Source organism: Onychostruthus taczanowskii, unplaced genomic scaffold (genome assembly GCF_017590055.1).
Source record: "Onychostruthus taczanowskii isolate IOZ18803 unplaced genomic scaffold, ASM1759005v1 scaffold39, whole genome shotgun sequence".
Classification (NCBI taxonomy): Eukaryota; Metazoa; Chordata; class Aves; order Passeriformes; family Passeridae; genus Onychostruthus; species Onychostruthus taczanowskii.
Genome location: NW_024501348.1, coordinates 1,705,468 through 1,722,726, shown reverse-complemented (window position 1 = coordinate 1,722,726; position 17,259 = coordinate 1,705,468).

Sequence of the window (17,259 nt, the reverse complement as noted above, 5' to 3'; positions counted from 1 at the left end):
TTTTTTTTTTTGGGTTTTTTTTTTTTTTTTGGTTGTTTTTTTTTTTTTTTTTTTTTTTTTCTTCTGAAAGAAAACCACTCTGGGGAAGGTATTTTAAATTATTTAAGTAAACCACAAAAAGTGTATAAAAAGGCAAGGAAAAAGCATGTCTAAGTAACAGGATATCCCACTGCCAAAACAGCCTGAAGGATGTCCATTTCTGGGCCCCTCACTACAGAAAGGACATTGAGGCACCAGAGTGTGCCTGAAGAGAAGCAAAGCTGGTAAAGATCCTATGAGTGGCTGAGAGAGTCTGGGTTGTTCAGCCTGGAGATAAGGAAGCTCAGGTGGACTTTATCACACTCTACAACTACCTGACGGAAGATTGTGGCAAGGTGGGGGACAGTCTCTTCTAAAAAATAACAAATTATAGGATGAGAGGGAATGGCCTCAAGTTGTGCCAGGCAAGGTTTAGATTGGATATTAGAGTTGTGAAGCACTGGAATGGGTTGACCAGGAAAGTGGTGGAATTGCCATCCTTGGAGGTATTTAAAAGATGTTTAGATCTGGAACTTAAGAGATGTGATTTAGTGGTGGACTTGGCTATGTTAAATGTTGTACTCAATGACCTTAATGTTCTTTACTAACCTAAAAGGTTCTATGATAATATACACCTGGAGAGAGAGAAATACCAATGCAGAATCATCAGCTGTGCAAATTTTTAATTTGTTTGACACTTCCATGTCCATATTTATTGAGTGACTACAATTCATCTTGCTTAACTATTAATGTCCTTCTTTTTCTTCCTAAAAGTGTTCTTCATTGCACCATTTCTTCATCATGATGGAAAAAGCCATTTTTCTTCTACAACCTCAGTTTAAATTCAACTCAAGTACCACTATAGGTCTTTCTATTTACATTCTGTTTAACTATGATGAAAATTATTATTCTTTATCCATTTGTAAAATAAACTAATTTTTCTTGATCTACAAAGCTAAATAATTTGTCCATTTTTCTTCTCACATCTCAATTTCTTCAATGTCTACTATATCAAAATCAACACCATCCAATATCTGCTACTTCAGAATGCTGCAAAATCACTTTTTTTGTATATTTCTTTGCATTCACTATTTTTGGTCAAAAATTATGCCCCTCTCTACTATTCACAGCATTTCATACTTTCTTGACCTCTTCCAAGTCAGCTGAAACATCCATTCTTGATTCAAAGTTTGATTTAAAATTTTATCACTGAAATTTAAACTTTTGGTTCATTTTTAAACAGTATGATCCATAATTTCTTCTGCCATATCCTCCATGCTTGAGAGAACCTCTTCATGTGTAGCTGCCAAACAACACCATTGTCTTCCTTCTGCTGCCTGAATGATGTCACACTAACTTGACTGCTTCTATCATACTTTCTCTTTCCTTGGAACTCCCTCATTTAGCTGAACACATCTTCTTTCTCTTGTCCTGCACTCTGGTTGGCAGTTACTTGAAATAAGAAATGCCTCAATGTTGTCTCAATATGTTCTCATAACGCCTAATACCAGGGTGTTTGAGATCTAAAAACTAAGGCTTGAGATTGCTGGACAGTGAACACAGCTAACAAGATGATGACTTGGTGGTGGAAATCATCACTTGCACTTTCCTTGAGCAAACCGCTGGAGGAATATTCACCTTAAACATTTGATATTTTGCAGTGAAATCAGGGAGAAGCCAGGGAAGCTCAGCAGAGAGCTAAGATGCACTATGCATTAACAGAAGTTTTTTTCCTTTGGCAAAGGATATAAAGTTACCATATCATAGACTGTCATTTTAACAGAGTGTTTTTGGTTTTGTTTTTGTTTTTTTTACTCCACCATAGATGAAGCAAATCAATTTAATTATGACAAAGCTATGACATTCAGATATCCTTTCTGTGACCTTCAAAGGGGGAATGTCTCTCCTCTTGCACATGATCAACTAAGATCAATTTTCAAAATCCACTGAAAGTTAAAAATATTTCAGGTTCTTTTTCCAGGCAAAGAGGCTGTGACAGAAGGTAAAAAGGAGCACCCTAGGAAGGTAATTCAGTTATGTGCAAAGAACCACTTTATCTTTCTGAAAAGCAGATAAGGTTCCTAGCAGGAGAGGACCACATACTCTACAAGCCTTATGGGCATATGCAAGATCTCATGCCACCAGAAAACGTCTTGATGAAGTGGAATGTGCTGTTCTGTTAATTAAACCAACATCTTAATTAAAATACATTCCTTCAAATATAAAACAGTTTACGTGAGTACCCCCCAGGATGTCTCTGTTATTTTTTTTCAGTCTATTTAGTTTTTAGCATTTTGAATTGAATGTATAATTAATTATAGGTGGAATTTAAAAATGCAGGTCTAGTGAGTTGATTCTGATTGCATTAGCTATCACAGAGAATCCTGCAGGATCCTCCTTCAGAACTTCATGAGTTTTTCTACAGCATGAAGTCTGAGAAATTCTCTTATTTTTATGTAAAAAGTTCTAGAGCCTGGAACGCTTGTGTCACCTCTTTTGCTTTGGTAAGATTTTACCTGATTGCTTTTTTTTCTCCAAAAAGTCACACTGTCTGCCAATCCATCAGCAGCTTCCTGAGATATATCTCCCTAAGTTTAGATAATACATACCTTACCTTATGGACACAAGCAAGGTATCCAGGCTGTCAGAGAGAACTTCACAAACAACAGAGCAATTCTCCTATGGGAAACTTCTAAAGACAAGAAAATGTGCCCCCATACCCTGGAGATTTAAAGGGGTAATTCAGTGTTATATTGTTATGTTGACATGCATAATTTTTTTCAAAGTCTGATAATGCTTTAGGGAGATTGAATAGGGGGAATTTGAAGGGGCCAGTATACTCATCCAATGCATTGAAAAAACGGCTTTTATTTAGACTGTACAAATCAAAGTAGATAAATAATGCTTAAAAGTACACATTCATTTTCTTTAGGAGGAACACTAGTACAGAAATCCCTTCTCTCTAATGCATTAATATCCTTTCATGTTTCATTGATATTGTTAGTGCATATTTATGACCATAGGAATGAATGTATTCTTCTTTATTCTCTACTGCACCAGTTTCTTCTTTCCTACAAATAAGGGGCAAAAAAAAACCCCAAACCCCTCCCAACCCCCCAAAATCATCCAGACAAAAAAAAGCCCTGAAAAAACCCAGCACCCAGCAACCCCCTTCCCACAAAACCAAGCAACAAGCTAAAAATCCCAAAACCCACCAAAAACCCAAACAACTAAAAAAAAAGAAAAAAAAACAACCCCCAAAAAACAAAGACAAAAATCTTGTTCTGCAATAATTTCCATAGTTTCCAGAGTCTTCCTTTCCCATCGAGGTTCTCCTGTCAAACAAAGAGTAGTTAACAACTTTTCCATGACAAAAAACTTTTTCTTCTAGGCAGCTAGCTATTTTCAGAAAGCTTCTGGAATCTTGTGGTTCTTGAGATATCTGTCTCTCAGAATCAGTTGACACTGACCAATAATTGCAGAAGTTCTTGTTGAAATATTGTCCTGTACATACTTTCACATGAATGTGCACTGAATATGGACTCAATATTTGGTTACAGTTGCTAGATCTATTTAGGAAAACCAACAAGAGAAGTTCTCTGAAATAAAAAGAAATAATTAGCAGTAATAAGGATTATAAAAGTTTAAATTTCAAGAAAATATTTTGTCCTAGGTTGAGGAGGAAGTGAGTTTTTCGGGAAGTTGTGGTCAAAACCAATCAGTGGTCAGGTTTGAATATTGGCACCTGGTGTGGCCACTGAAGACATGGACCGCCTCTGAGAACACAGGGGGTTAAAAGAGCAGAGAACAGCCAGGGGAACTCTCTTGGTCTGGGTCAGAGAAGGAGATCAGACCCCCCATGCCCAGCTGGGGCGGGGTGGGGAGAGGAAGCCATGTGGCCAGGGTGAGGTAGGCTGGAGCCTTGGGCAGAGAAGGGGGTGAAGGCCTTGCAAGATGGAAAGGTGGAAGAGCCCTGAGAGGCATCAGGCCCCCGGGGAGAGAGAGAGAGAGAGAGAGAGAGAGACAGAGACAAAGACAAAGAGAGAGAGAGAGAACCTGTGCCTGTGCTACCTTGACATTTCATATCATGTGCTGACAGCATGGAAGAGGGGGATGTGGCAGGAGGAGATGCCCTGATTCCCTGCCCCATAGATCCCAAATCTGCCCCACAGGTCCTGTTCCTGCCCCACAGGTCCTAAATCTGCCCCATAGATTCCCTGCCCCACAGATTTCCCTTCCCCATAGATTGACCCCATTTCTACCTCATAGATTGACCCCATAAATATCCCTTCCCCATAGATTGACCCCATACATTGACCCCAGAGATTCCCTGCCCCATTTTTTTCCCATAGCTTGACCCTATAGATTTCCTGCCCCATGGACTAACCCCATAGATCCCATTCCTGGCCCATAGATGTCCCTGCCCCATAGATTGACCCCATGGCTGACCCCATTCCTGCCCCACACATGCCCTGCCCCAGAGATTCCGTGCCCCACTGATTGAGTCCACAGACTGACCCCATTCCTGCCCCATAGATTTCCAGCCCCACACATTGACCCCATAGATTGACCCTATAGATTTCATACTCCAGACATTGACCCTGCCCTATTCCTTCCCCATAGACTGACCCCATTCCTGCCCCATGGATTTTTCTGCCCCATAGATTTCCTACCCCGCAGATTGACCCCATAGATCCCCCTACCCAATTCCTGCTCCATAGATTCTCTGCCAATTTTGAGGCATTTTCAGCAGATTTCAGGTGAAGTTCAAGCTCTTTTGGGGCAGTTTCGTGATATTTTGGGACATTTCCAGCCAATTTTGAGCCAATTTTGAATGGTTTTGGGGCATTTCCAGCCCATTTTGGGGCGTTTCCAGCCCATTTTGGGGCAATTTCAGCCAATCTTGAGGCATTTTCAGCCAAATTCGGGCAAAATTTGAGCAATTGTGTGCCAATTTCAAGTGATTTTGTACATTTTCCAGCCATTTTGGGCAAATTTCTGCCAATCTTGGGCCAGTTTCTGCCGATTTTGGGCCAATTTCAGCCAATTTTGGGTCAGCTTCGTGCGATTTTGTGCCAATTTCAATATAAAATGTTTTTATATAAATATAATACGCTGTAATATAATATTGTATGTAATAAACTGCATTTGAAAGAGTCACCTGGAGTCCTGCAGCCCTCATTATGGCTCTTACAACTTGGCAAGCCACAAGCTTTGCTCAGGCTCCTGGATCTTGGTGGACAAGCAGGATCTGGATTCCAGAACAGGATCCTTCTTTTTTTTCCTGGTAGTCCCGGTTTCTGTGCTTTTTGTGAGGATCGTGAGGCAAAATGAGAGGAATTTCGGACAGAGACTTACATGACCCCATGACTCATGATTGTTTTGAAAGGATCTTCATCAGCAGGTTTCCTTTTGCTGTCTCTTAGCATCTCACTGCTCCATTAGTCAAGCACACAGATTGCAATACAGTCACATGCCATGGAAGTTACCACCCATAAGGACTCTAAGACCCACAGCACAGCAGGTTTCAAGTCAAATGGGATGCTGAGATAGCAACAAGAGTGATTTTAAGAGCAGACACTATTTGTGAGATATAACAAATTTTGAGGTTCTACAGCATGAAGCAGCCTCTGACTTTGGGAGTAGAGGTATTTTCCTGAAGAGAAGGTGGGAGTTCTATGCAGGTAGAGCCCAAGACTTTAACCCTTTTCTAGGATAATGGAAACCTTACAAATACTGATCCTCCTGGATCTGGGTGAGAAGAGAGAGAGAGATGAAACAGGAGTGTGGTGCAAGTGTGGTGAAAGTTTGTGCAATTGGAAGATGTCAGAAAGAGCTGAGAAGAATCCTAGGTGGGAGGAGACAATGGAGTGGCCTTTGGCTGGACTCTTTTCTTGTATAGCCATGAACAGACCCATTTTTTCTGTGACACAGAGACTGCATTTAGGGGGAGGCAATGGCTTGGAGCCAAGAGAGTGTGGTGATGTTATGTGAAGCAGTGGCCTGAACAGCGACGGCTGAGGAGGGTGTAGTCATGCCCTCTGTCTTCAGTGAAGAAGAAAATCTCTGTTCTTAAGACCCCTCAGCCCCAGGGGGTGAATTTAGGGGGGACTGGTGTCCCAAAAGTGAGAGACTCTTGCTTTTTGGAACTGGGCAAAGCATCCTTTAAAAGGGAACTTTTGAAGAAGTTCTGGTCCATGCACAGTGGTGAGAGCACTGGACATGGAAGAAAGAGGTCACGAAGGCAAATGTTCTCTGGGTGGTGCCACGAGTGACGTGAAAACACAAGAGGTTTCAACTGTGTTTCCTGAGGAAACCTATGGTACAAGAGGGACTCCTCTCTCCTGAATGAATTGTAAGCTGATTACCTGAAGGGTGGTGATATACTGAGAGTTGATTGTCTGAGGGGTGGTCACTGGATTGAAAACCTAAGGTTTTATTTCATGCTGTGGTAGAAATTGGGGGGAGGAGGAGGAAGAATTCTTTGGAAGGTTTTCATTCTGATTTCTGTGTCTGTTCCTTTCTATATATTGTAGTTAATAAAGTTTTTTGCTAAGTTGGAGCCTGCTTTGCTCTATTTCTGGTCACATCTCACAGCAGCTACTAGGGAGAATATATTTTTCATGGGGGCACTGGCATTGTGCCAGTGCCAAACCATGACATATTTTAAAATATTAATATCATATAAGTATGTAAATATCTATTAAAGATATAGGTGTCACAGATACAGAATATATTTTTATAATTTTTAAAAATATCTATAGACAAATAATATTTTATAAGATTTTTACTTTAGTTATATTTGGTTACCAGTTTTGTCATATAAAGAAGTAGGGAGAGCAAAACAGAAGGGTGAGCAAATCAGCTGTCAATACAATAAAAGGAAACAAAAATAGATTAAATTAAACACCTCAGTGGCAATAGAATTCTTACCTCACAGGCAAAAGCATAATTAAGAGTAGAGGCAATATCTAGTTCCATAAATAACTATCTGTAATCATACACAATTGGCATGTCATTATTCATATTAGAGAAAGAACAAACAAGAATATAAAGTCATAATAGTGTTATAGAACTGAGTTCCAAACAAGTAAGCTCTTCCTCTCTCTTTTCATACTTTCCTCAGGTATGTTCATTAAAACTATCTGAAAACATCATGTGAAAATAATTTTTCTTCTGCCTATTCTCCTTAAGAACAACATGAAGCATAGGAAGGAATAGAACCACCACAGTGCATCCATCCCTAGTTAAAAAAACCAGCTGAATAGCATGAGAATTATCAAGAAAAATGATGCCTTTTTTTTTTTTTTTTGGTTAAAAAGAATTGGCCATTTTTCTGCATCAGAAGTGAATTGGTCCTTGTTTTGCATTGAACTGAAATATGTGAAGCTGAGAGTGATAACATGAGCATTTACAAACAGTGGACTGATCTGGTATATTCCTGATGGACGTAACAATAAAAGGGAAACTAAAAATGTCTCTGTCTTGCTAAAAATTGATTGATATTTTACTGGAGAAAATAGGTGTTTTTTTCTCTGATGCTTTTTACTTCATTATTCAATATTATAATTTTTAATCTTCTTTAAGGTGCAAAATTACACTACATAACATACTACAATCCCAATGTAATTTGATTTTATGTTTACCCTCATCTTCCAAACCTGATTAAATTAGCTAGATTAGAGGTTGCAAATGTAGAGATAAGGATGGATGGGAAATCTTTCAGGCTGTGTGTTTGCTTGGAAAGCCCCCCAAGTCAGAACTGTATGTTGTTGCAGTACATTTCCTTAGTTTATTCAGATGCCTGCAAATGCATATACTGAGGCTGTAGTACAGGCATCAGTGCTCAGTAACTTGATCTACATTCATTTCAGAAGCTGCATGATAGGTCTTTTATCTCAGTGTTTTAAGATTAAGTTCAGATCAGGTATTTTCCTGACCCAGTCTCCATAGGTGATGTCACCATCTAACAGAGTTTTGTTTCTCTCACTTTGCATAAGGACCAGGAATCTTGGGGCAGATATTATGTCATGGTACATGGTAAGACCATAGCCTCTAAGCACACAAATATCTGATAAAACTCCTCAGAAGTTTTAAAAAAATGTGTATATGTGGAGTCTGCAGTGCGGGGTTAGTGGTTGGGCTTGATGGTCTTAGAGGTCTTTTCCAACCTGAACTATTCTATGATTCTACTATAAGGATTAAAGCAAACATACAGGGCTAGATTAGGGATATCAGATGGATTTATGCATGTTTGGGTACATGTTCTTCTATGAACATAGGAGTTTGGTTTCCAGCTCTGTCAGTGCTTTCTTCTCACATATTTAAAACCTTGACTAGAATAAGTCTCAGGGTTGAGGGATGAGTAATGCCTTTTTTATTTTAAAACATAAGAGGTGCTTAAAACTATTGTGTCTGTCATATGAGAGTGTATTATGGAGAAAAGAAAAGTAGCCTGGTGCCAGGAAAAAGAGCAGAGACCAGTGGATAATGCATCATTGCCATCCACATTAACCTGGGATTTTAGATGCAGCCATCAAGGGGGCTGAACAGAAAATTAGGAAACCAGAATGTGGCAGGCTGCCTTTTCTTCACATTTCTGCTCTGTGAAAGAGTGAATTTGACTCATTGGAAATACAATCTTAATGGACTAAAGTAACTCAGTGCCCAGTGTTTGGCCTCCTCAGCCAACTAGTGGACTTTTGTAACATATTTCAGCACAGCGCTAATTAACAGCAGATAGAACATATCAGTGAATTCAGTGTCTTGCAATCTGAGGCAATTCAACATAATGGGGAATTAGCCTGTAAAATTTGTGTTTTGTGTTAATCCTCATGCTGACCAAAACCACTCTATTGTTCCCCTCCACAGCTGCACAAGGGAGACAAAATACAATGAAAAGTTTAGGGATTGAAATAAGGATAGGGAAGAGATCACTCAGCAACTACCACCACACAGCAACTACCAGAGAAAACAGCCAACTTAGGGAAATTTCTTTTCAATCAAAACAGAGTACTATAATGAGACCCTAAATCTTAAAAACACTTTTTTCTATGCCTCCCTTCTCCCTGGGCTCATCTTCACTGCCCAGACCTCTGCCTCCTCTCCACCAGTGGAGAAGGGGGATGGGGAATGGGGGTTATGGACAGTGCATCACACATTGTCGTTGCTTCTGCTTTCTCCTCAGAGGGAGAACGCCTCACACTCTTCCTCTGCTCCAGTGTAGGGTCCCTCCATGGAGTGCAGTTCTTCAAGAACAGACTCCTCTGGGAGTGTGGGTCCCACAGCGTCACAAGTCCTGGCAGTAAATCTGCTCCAGCATTAGCTCCTTTTTCCATGGATCCATGAGTCTTGCCAGGAACCTGCTCCAGCATGGGCTTCCTACAGAATCACAGCCTCCTTCATGCACATGCACCTGCTTTGGTGTTGGGGTCTCCACAAGCTGCAGGGGGATGTCTGCTCCATCTTGGGGCTCCTTGGGCTGCAGGGGCACAGCTGCCTCACCACGGTCTGCAGGCAAATCTCTGCTCTGGCACCTGGAGCTTCTTCCCCTAAATTCTTCCCTGACCTCCGTGTCTGCAGAGCTGTTTCTGTCACATATTCTCACTCCTCCATCTGGCTGCTACCACCACCAATCTTGGCCAATGGAAGTCCATCTTGGAGTTGACTGGCACTGACTCTGTCAGACACAGGGGCATCTCCTAGCACCTTCACCCAAAAGCCACCCAAGTCACCCCTATTACCAAAACCTGGCCACACAAACCAATTTATTTCAAAGAAAGTAAGAAAGAAAAAAAATTAAATATCTCCTAATGTTAATTAATATGCATGTTTTGAAATAATGAAATACATTTATTTGTTGTCAGGAAAACATGAATTTGCTACATGTTCAGACTGTCAGTAATTTTTCCCAATCCATAATTCTCCTAGCTATTTATAGAGTATAAGCAAATGCTTACAGTCTTGTTCTTTCTATCCCTTAAATCAAAGGAATAATAAATTGAAATTATGCATTCTGGGCATGTATTAATTTGTATACTTTTATTTATTTTTAACATGAATGATGAAGACACCACCCTTTCCTTTCATTAACATAAAATACTGCAAAATTAAATAGAAGTTCTCTGTTTGATGTTTGTTTTATGATGGTTGAGGGTTTTTCCTTTTTTTTTCTTTTTTGTTTTTTTTTTTTTTTCTATTTCTGGAAGTAGTGTGCTGTAAACAAAACAAGAACATATTTATTTTCACTTTTCCTTATATGGAGGGACATGATGACGCATTGCTTTAGAGATGCATCTGTCATATTGAGCCACATAAACTGACATGATACAATGTGACATGTTGATGAACAGTGTGACACAAGGTACATATTTCAATGCAACATTCAAGGCAGAATTAGAACAAGGCAAGTCCCAGATTTGAAAAGAACAGAGCTCTCTACATTCTGGTTTATTTTTTTTTTTTTCCTTTCTACAAACTATAGAGATAGCCTGAAAAATATGTCCCTCGATGGACTCCTAGGATCATAAAATCATAGACAGTTCTAAATTGGAAGGGACCCATCAGGATCATTGAATCCAACTCCTGACCCTGCACAGGACACCCCAAGAGTCACACCATGTGCCTGAGAGCATTGTCCAAATGCTTCTTGAACTCTGCAGAGCTTGGTGCTGTGACCACTTCCCTGGTCCTGTTCCAGTGCCCAGCCACCCACTATGTTTCCAACATCCAACAGAAACCTCCTTTGTCTGTGCTTCAAATCTTCAGTAGTACTCCTAGACTAGTAATACTCTATTTGCTAACGTTAATTACATGGGAAACAATTTTCTTGACATTTTAGTCTGTCTCAAAAAATACCCACTGTACCATTTAAGTAGGAAAGTTATTTTAAAAAGTTACTGAATCTTGTTCTGGTTCTGTGTGATATCAAGATATGAATAATGTAAGCAGAAAGAAAAAGTCAATTTATTTAAGGAGAAAATCGTGAAGAATTTTAGCTGACAGCTGTTGCTTATGAGAATGCATTTCTCTACAGCAGTTATTGTACTGTTATTACTGGTCTGTGTTAGACTCATGATATATGTAGGAGGTTTTTATACAGCAGGAGCACAATATTGATTACTTAAACAGAAAGATTTATTCACTTCTAAATTGCAAGAGCTGTAATTGCTTATGGGCTGTAAACAGGGCCATACTAGGAGTTCAAAGATATATACTGCAACTTTAAGAAGAAAAGTCTATCTCATGTTTATATTTTAATTAATTTACTAGATTTTATAGTTAAACAATACAGTTGCAAGATAGAAATAATGAAGCAGAGTGTTGCTAAATAGGATTCAGAGAGGATATGAAAAAAAAAAGAAAAATAAAGAAAAACAGAGTAATCTTGTAATGAAAAGTTGCAGAAGCTGCAAAAGAAAATGCTCACAGTCAGTGCTCATAGAATCTTAAGAGAAAGAAAAGAGCAGAGGACAAATTAGGATATCTCCATATGTTCATGTTGTATGTTTGGCCCCTCATCTGAACCTACAATCCATCTCTTTATTCACATATAACTCCCAAGACTCTCAAAGGGGCCAGCTTTCTTGGATGTATTCAGGTTTCTCCCAAATATACTATCTCATAATGAGGGATGAAGAAAATCAGGTCACTGACAACTCAGAGATGCTGAAATTTTCCTGTGTATGATTACTAAGGCCTTGTACTAAGGCCAAATACAAGTTTTGATGTAGTCCCAGGGGAGTCTCACCATTTACCTTCATTGTTTCAAACAGAATTCTCTTCTGTAAATGGTTCAGATTAGTAATGCAGACTTTTTAGAAAACAAGTCCACACAGAAAGATTTAAGATAGTTTTTATTGAGCACAAATACTGGTATACAGTGATTACAAAAAACAAAAGGAAATTAAATAACTTTTCTATTTTCTCCATTCTCTCTAATATTGGTTCTGTAGCCTCAGGTGCAGGCAGAATGCTTTAGGCTCTATTCTCAAAGCCAGCAACATAAAGAAAAAACCAAAACCGAAAGAAACCCTGCAACCCCCCTGTGATCCTCCTTTTATACTCAAATTCAGTCCATAAGAGTGAAAACTCAGATCCATTTAAGTTTATAGGAAAACTTTTACTGACTATACTGAGGCCAAGAATTCATTTTCTGTCTAAAGAAAAAAATAAAATTACATTTTCCTGTTTCTTTCCCTAACCTTATTAAAGAAGGCATCATTGTAAATGCTTAGGGTTAATTTATGCAGTTGCAAGTGATACAAAGCAGTACAAAATTTGACTCATGCTATAAATGGGAATCAAAGTAGTGAATTGCATGTGAAATGGTGCTAGCCTTGAAGAATAGTTGATTATCAATAATTATGATGCCTGTGATGAGTACTCTGACTTTTACTGTTCCCTGCAATTTACATGATTTAGATGTATAGAAGGGAGGAAAATGAAACAAGAGCTTCAGCATATTTGGAAATATATATTTTTTTTAAAAAGAGTAAAACCAAACCTTCATTTCTCAAAAGAGCAAGTAGATAGATTGCATTTGAGAGCCATCAACACTATCAGCATTTAAAAGACAACGAGACAGTGAGTGTAAAAATAGTTTGATAAAACAATTCACAACTAATATAAGGAAAATTGAAATTTCAACATTGCTGTCACTCTGTTGACTGAGTTGAAGAGGTGAGCTGATGTAGGGCTTTTTTTTAAGCTGTGATTGGCCTGCCAGCATGGATTTGTGTTGTCATGCTGAGGGCCCCTCTAATAGCCCAGAGGTAGCAGGTGGCTGCTGACTTACAGAGGCTTGCATCTATTTTATTATTTCTTGGCTCTTTTATCCCTGACAGATTCAAACACAAATAATTTCAATCAAGGACCTCTACCTTTCTATGATTCCATTTGGTACCTGTAGTGAGCTGCAACACATTTCTGAAATAACATGACAACTGTCCCAGTGATGTGACTAGAGGTAAACAAGATATTTTATATCCTTGGTGGTGATGGCTGGGAATCTGAAACAGGGAAGAAGAGAAATGCAAGTTTCTTATGTAATTCACAATGGGGAAAACCACTGCACTTTAGGACAGAGGCCTTAGAAATTTTTCCTTAGAAATCTAAAGGTGCAAAATAAAGAAAACTGTTATTTTGCGTGGAAGTTGAACATTATTTTGAGAACAGCACACATAATCTTTAGGTACAATTGTCAAGAATATGACCACTTGGTACAAAGTGGTTATACTGTAAGTATGCTCCTGAGTTTCCACATTCTTCACCATAAGGAAATTGAAAGTAACTTTCCATCACTTTAAGGTTAATAAGAGATCATCATCCCTATCGGTGGTGAAAAGTTGATTGCCATGTGATCCAAAGGAGTTTACTAAGTCATTGGTGAATGTCCTTGCCTCAGGTCTTTTGGTGAATGTTGGATGTCTCTGAGGTTAGTCTGTCGCAGGCTGTCCCAGATCCTCAGGTCTGCAGAAAAGTAATTCTGCTTTAGAAGGTGGGTGTACAGGCATTCTCATTTTATTCTACTCTGGTAACAGAGGCTCATTTTTATGAAGCATCTGCAGAATTGGTTGAATGTGAAGGTGAGATTCTCCTAAGATCTGGATTACTTTTACTTTGTAAGGTAAATAGGAAGAAAATATCAGCTAGTAAATATTTGTAAACTTTATTTTAGCTGTCCTCATCACAGAAATTTATGAGAATTCTGACAGTAACTGTTGAATCAAGGAAAATTTATCCTTCATCCCATATACATTTCACTTGGATGTAAATGGATGATATATATAACATGAAAGGATAATTTTCAAGAATTGTCTACTCAAAGTGAAGCAATCATTCTTCTACCATGTGTCAGGGCTGAGAGATTTTAAGGCATTTTCATGTTCTGGTAAAAAGCATTTCTGATTGAATGATTCTGCTAACTTTTATCCAGGAAGCAGTATTCCAAATTCCTATTCAGTCATTTCACCATATTACTGAATTGCTCCCATTTTCCTTCAATTGAAAGGAATAGCTAGAGAGTACAACATTGATTCCACCTCACATGACCCTGACCCAGCTTTCCCTTTTCTCTCTTCATTCCTCTGCAAAGAGCACGAGTGATGTTAGGACATTCAGGTTATTTCCATACATTCTCCTACTCCACTAAATCTTTAAATGTCTCTCAAAAAAACCCCTCAGAAGATCAGAAGAGATGGAAGCAGAGAAAACTAGCAGAAATTTAAGCATGTATCAAATGGTAAAAACATTGAGTTTTCTCAGTGAGCCAAAGCACAAAACTTGGAAGTATCCAAATATTGGGATTCAAGCGCAAAACTCCCAGGAGTTACTTTTCTCTCTTTCTGAGCATACAAATGCTTACTCTATCTTAAAATTAAGCAAAACGTTTATTCTACTTCCTTGCTATTTCAAACATGGAGTTAGTGATAGTCAACACCTAAGACTTTGTTTCTTGAATCTTCTGTCATATTATTTTTCTGTAAATATTTTTCTTATCTTGTGGTGAAGGCTGCCAAGTTTTGTTGGTCTACAGAGTTTCACACTGTGGTGTCCTGACAGCCAGTTCATGAGTCAGCATTTCTCTGTGCTATCAAACCTTGCTACATCAAAAATAAAGTTTCATATAATTTTGAACTAAGCAGTAAAAATTTCTTGACAAACCTGTTAGGCTCTGCGAATTACAAATTGACTACCTTTTTTAGTTTTCTGTGTTAGTGGTCTGACCTATCAGTTGCAATCATTGAAAGGTTTCAGAAGAAGACTCACCTGTGTCTATTGGGTGGTAATTACAGGTAAATGCAAGCATAGGGTGGCAAAAATACTCAAGTTTAGCCAATTTAAACTCAATTTAGGATCCAGGAACAGATTATAGAGTAGAGGCTAAACAGGTTTATGTTTTCCTTTTCACAGATAATTTCACAAAGTCTCAGAAATAGCTGTGGACCATTGCCCATACTCTGAGCTTTTCCTTTAAATCAAAATATGTCCCTGAAGAGAGAGGAGTAGCGCTGAGCAGTAAAAGAGAAAATAACTGGATTTTGTACCACTTCTTCTACATGTAAAAGTTCTTTTTCCTATTTAGCCTTTTTTGACTTGTTTCTGTCAAAAAAATCAAAACCCAAATGGAGCAAAGCAGAACAACAAAAAACCCCAAACAAAACCCTCCCAAACAACCAACAACCAAAACTGACACATAAATTTCTTGAATCAGTGCAGCTCTACAGCCATATAGGACCAAGAATGACAACTGAGAACAACTTGTCTCGATGAGGAAAAGAAGACTCTCACACACACACATATATTTCTCTTAAAGATATGATCTGGACAATGCTTCAGAAAAAAAGGGGGAAAAAAAAGAGAGATTATTGATGCAGAATACCTTTAAAAGATTTAGAGAACTTTAGGAATGAGTCAGACTAAATGCACCAGTCCAGGAAAGAATAAGATAATTTGTAACAGTCCCTGTAAACAAAATTATGCTTTAATGTCCATTGTTGTATCTAGTCTTCTAACAATTTGGTTCTTTCATATCTACACCTTTAGCTATAAAGTACTGCTGAAGAGGAAATTGGAAAAGAGGTTATTATTTCAGCTATACTTGATTCAAGGCACTTGGATTCAAGTTCCCAGACTTGGATAACTTTGGTTCATTGACTCTGGGCTTCAGACTTGCATCAGCAAAAAGGAGGTGGTAAATCTGTAACTCACAGAAGCAGAATGCACATTAAATGTTCCCAGCATTTCACAAGCCTGCTAGATGCTAGCACAATAAATGTCGCGGAAGGCCTAGAAATAAAGCGCTTAATGAATGAGTCATATCCTCGTCTTCTATAGTATCCTCTCTCTTTATCCCAAGTAGGTAATCTAACCCAATTAATTTGTTTAATGTTTCCAAACACATCAGGGAAAATTATATTTGCTCTCTTCACCCTCTTCTATAAAATAAATGCAGTTTGTGTACCAGTCACTTCCAATAGGACAAATTCAGACAGATGCCCTCCGTATATAGCCACAGAAAAGTGTACTTAGTTCCTGTGTGATGAGAGGAGATTCTGAGTGTTCACACTGTAACAAATTTGAATGCAGAATTTTGCTATTGGCTGCTTTTCTTTTTCTTTTTTTTTTTTCTTTTCTTTTCTTTTCTTTTTTTTTTTTTTTTTTTTTTTTTTTTTTTTTTTTTTTTTTTTTTTTTTTTTTTTTTTTTTTTTTTTTTTTTTTTCTTTTTGCAACTGAATATTTAGGATTCCCACCAAAATTATTTAAACTAAAATGAACTGGAGACATAGTTTTTTAGGTAGACTGCATGACAAATGCTTCTATGTATAATCATGTTTTCACAGAAGCATTTTTCTAGTTTCTTTGTAAGAGAAAAAGTAACCACACCAATGTATCAGGAACTTAGGCTAGTAAAGTACATTTAAGTTGATGTAATAGCATAAATTACATCACTGTGGGAATTTCTACCTTTCTGAGGAAAGACTGCTGAGGAAATTTACTGGTGACCTGCTGCAAAACTTCCAGGTAGAAACATCCTTCAAACTGAATTCAATACTGCAGATCCATTTCTAATTAGAAAAGTTGTGTAGTATATTGATCCTCCATATGTCGTGGTTTTTATACTGATGTATCTATAAAGCTTTTCAAAATATGAAGTTTTGAACATATGCAGAAGATGAATCATCACTGTTTGCACCTACAAAGGCTCCATTTAGACTGTTTGCATACAAAATTTAGTACTTGCCTCACCAAAGAGTATTTGTGGGCATCGAATGATTCTCTGCCTTTTGAGCTTCCCAAACAAGTTTTCCACATCTGATACTGTTAAATATTTAGAGTTGAAATGGGAATTATGCTTTAAAAATCACTTCTTGAGTTGAAAACATAGGATTTAAGTTGTTCAGTAAAAAAGCCAGGGACTATGAGTCAGGCAATGTGTGCAATGCTTTAATTTCTCTAATAAGACAGCATAATGGCCCATTATTGTTTTTACATGCCACCTTACTGTGCTCTTTGGAACAAATTTTCTGTCAAATTTTCTTTTAGCCTCCATATATTACATTTGTATTGACCTTGGGCCCTTTCAAAATATTGTGTTAGAGAAATGTTGAAGTGTTTCACTAAAAGTGTTCAAAGTCACTTACAGCCTTCCAGGAAACATTGTGTTATTCATCTCTCCATTAGAGGTATTATATGCTGGTTTATGGATATGTATTTGTATATTTATACCTATTTGTATAC